Below are 3,711 nucleotides of genomic sequence, written 5' to 3' on the forward strand. Positions count from 1 at the left end.
AATTCCAGTTCCAGGGGACCTGACACCCTCTTCTGATCTCCATAGGCATTGCGCAACATGGATACAACTACCTACATGCAGGTAACACTCATACACACAAAATAAAAATTATAAATAAAATATTTTAAAAAGTCTTTGTGAATTAAGCTTTACAGGATTAAATAGGTCAAAAGTGTAAATACCCGGACACATTGCAGCCTGGTTAAGGTACTCAGTTTGTCCTCAACTTTTATCTGTAGACACCAGAGTATTTTTTAATAACATGGTACAATGTTTGAGGTTTAGTTTAAAATTCTTTACTAGCCTTTACTCATGAATTGAAAGAATCAATCTTGTTAAAAAGTGTCCATTACTAACTACCCAATGCAATTCCTAATAGAATTCTAGTGACATTCTTCATATAAATAGAAAAAGTAAATGTAAAATTTGTTTGGAACTACAAAAGTTCCCCAAATAGTCAAACAACCTTGAGCTAAAGCCAGAAGTATCATACTATCTGACTTCATAATACATCATAACACTATGGATATGAACAGACTCATAGACCAATGGAACATAATAGAAGGCCTAGAAATAAATCCATGTAATCATAGACAGCTAGTTTTCCAGAAAGACACCAAGAACACAAAATGGGAAAATGATAGTTTTTTCAATGAATGGTATTGGAAAAATTAAATATCCACAGGTAAAAGAAAGAAATGAGTCTTGTCATTTATCAGTTATAAAAAATTAATTTAGAATGGACTAAAAACCTAAATGTCAGACTTTAAACTGTGAAACCACTATAAAAAAAATCAGGGAACTGTTATATTGCATCTGTTTGGCAAGGGCATTTTTAAAAGACAAGACCTTGAGTTCAGAAGAGCCTGTAGGTCCACCAGTTTGAACATCTTGTGTTGAAAGCTGTACATCACAAATAATGAGGCTTGTAATTCTTGATAAACATGACTTGACTAGTCATGCAAATACATCTGCAATCTTATCGTTCAGTTCAAATCTGGACAGGACAGATATTTTACATTGGGCTTACTAACAGGGAGTATACCTATAAAATCTAATAGAGTATCACAAGAGCAGAAACCTTTCCTTTAAATATGTGAAGACTTTCAATATGGATGAATAAATACATAGGGCTTCGGAGGAATCATCCTGAAAGCTACTGTTCTTATATGTAGAATAAGTTGTTCAAACACATGGACATAGATGGTAATAATGCTCATATCTCATATCCTTTATGGGGACACTACATATTTACAGGCAGAATGTGATTCATTTGAAATGAAAAGAAGCCGGAGGAATAGATCTTTTTGTTGGAGGAATAGGCCCAGATGGTGTATCGCTTTCAAGGACCCAGAGCTCAGTTTAGTATCAAGAAAAAGAATAGACTTTAGCAATGGACACCATTTTGGCAAATGCTAAATATTTTGACAGAGATTTAGCAAAAGTGCCAACTATGGCTCTGACTGTTAGTGTGGGATGGTGATGGGTGCTAGAGTGGTGATGGTCTTCATAACAGGGGCACATAAGGCATTTGCCCTGTATAAAGCAGAAGAAGGAATCAATCACATGTGGACTGTTTAGCTTCTCAGCAGTATCCTCAAACCAGTTTAGAATGTGATGCGAGCGCTACTTTAGGACTTAGAATTTAAAACTGAAATACTTTAAAGATGAGCATTGGATTTTAGTGTGAGTATGAGATGTTTGTTTTAGATGACAAAATGTAATATGACTGTGGAGTTCAATCCCACACTGTGGTCTTTTGGAAATTGGTTATTGTTCTAACACTATAGCCAGAGTTTTCAAGAAATAAAACTCAGAAAAAAGGACAAGATTCTAAATGTATGCGCAACACAAACAAAAATAAGTGAATTGCATTAAACTAATGAGTTTCTGCTGGGGAAACAATCAACAGGGTGAAGAGAAAACCCACAGAATGGGAGAAAGTATTTGCAAATTATACACACAGTCACAAGGTCTATGCAAAAAATCATCATTAACCAGAGGGGATGCAAATCAAAACCACAAAGGGATCATAACCTCCCTCTGGTCAGAATGACTCTCATCAAAAAGGTAAAAGAGAAAATGTGCTGTAAAAGATGTAGAGAAAAGTGAAGGCTTGAACACTCTAGGTGGGAATGCAAAGTAGACTGACAGAAAATACTATAGCACTTCCTCAAAATTAAAAATAAAGCTATCGTTGGTGTGGTGACGCATGCCTTTAAACCCAGCACTTGGGAGGCAGAGTCAGGTGGATCTCTGTGAGTTTGAGACCAGCCTGGTCTATATAGCAAGTTCCAGACCAGCTGAAGCTACAGGGCCACCCTGTCTCAAAAAGACAAATAAATAAATAAATAAATAAGTAAGTAAATAAATAAATAAATAAAGCTATTGTGTGATCCAGCCATCTCACTGCGGGGTGTGAAAGAAATGAAATGATTATATTTAAAGGGACATCTGAGCCCTATGTTAATTGCAGCACAAATCACAATAGTCTAGATGTGAACTTAAATATCTATCAACAGGAGAACAGATAAAGAAATGTGATATTTACATATGCACATATAACACAGAAATCAGTCATAAGCAGGATGAAATCCTGTCACTTTTGATAACTTGGACAATCTTGAAGAACATTATATGCATGAAATAAGCTGGCAGAGAAAGATAAATACTGCATGATCTCATTCACATGACAAATCTAAAAATGTTATTCTTATGGAAGTTGAGAATCCAATAGTGGTTACCAGAGGCTGGAAAGATTAGAGGGAGGGAGAGATGGGGCAAGGCTGGTTCATGGATACAATGGCATAGTGGGTGACTATAGCTAATGATAGCTTGCTAAATGTATTGTGTAACTAGAACATGGTACTCGGAATGCCCTTGCAACAAAGAACTGACCAATATTTAAGCTGCTGTATATACTAATTACTCTGAGTTGATCATTATATAATGTGTACATGTATTAGAACATTAGTTGTAGCCCAGAAATATGTGCAAACATATGTGTTGATTTAAAAAAAATGCAGTGAGTAGTGCAGTCCCCTCCAGTGAGCTGGGGCTGTAGTCCCCTCCTGTGAGCTAGAGCTGTGGTTCCCTTCCTGTGAGCTGGAGTTGTGGTCCCCTCCTATAAGCTGGAGCTGGGGCCCTCTCCAGTGAGCTGGAGCTATGGTCCCCTCAGATGAGCTGGAGCTGTGGTCCTCTCCTGTGAACTGGAGCTTGGTCCTCTCCTGTGGGCTGAAGTCCTGGTCCTCTCCTATGAGCTGGAGTTGTAGTTCCCCTCCTGTGAGCTGAAGCTGTGTTCCTCTCCTGAGAACTGGAGCTGTGGTTTCCCCCCCCAACAATAAGCTAGAACTATGGTTTCCCACCTGTGATCTGGATCTATGGCCCCCTCCTGTGAGATATAACTGTGGTCCCAGGAGGGATGATCAGAATGAACTGTGCTGGGTCAGGTGCTCACCCACTGTTGAAGATTACTGCATCTTTCAACTCTCACTGGAGAAGTTTCCTTATACAGCAGATGGTGATTGACACAAAAAATTATGGCTTTCTAATGTGCGAGGAGGAAGGGGCTGCAGAGCACTGGTCTCTGGGTGGGATGCCTCTGTCAGGCTTCTGGAACTCAGACCTTGGGAATCATTGCAGAGGAGGTGGAAAGAGTATAAGAGCCAGAGGTGGTGGATGATCATGAGGGGCAGGAGGCAGAGTTCTCCA

General features: G+C 38.9%; 1 pseudogene; it reads left to right on the forward strand.

The window, feature by feature from the left end:
* Nucleotides 1-919: 919 nt before the first annotated feature.
* LOC103727275 lies at nt 920-1,649 on the forward strand (annotated as a pseudogene).
* The last annotated feature ends 2,062 nt before the right edge of the window (nt 1,650-3,711 follow it).

Source organism: Nannospalax galili, unplaced genomic scaffold (assembly GCF_000622305.1).
Source record: "Nannospalax galili isolate Female #2095 unplaced genomic scaffold, S.galili_v1.0 scaffold369, whole genome shotgun sequence".
NCBI lineage: Eukaryota > Metazoa > Chordata > Mammalia > Rodentia > Spalacidae > Nannospalax > Nannospalax galili.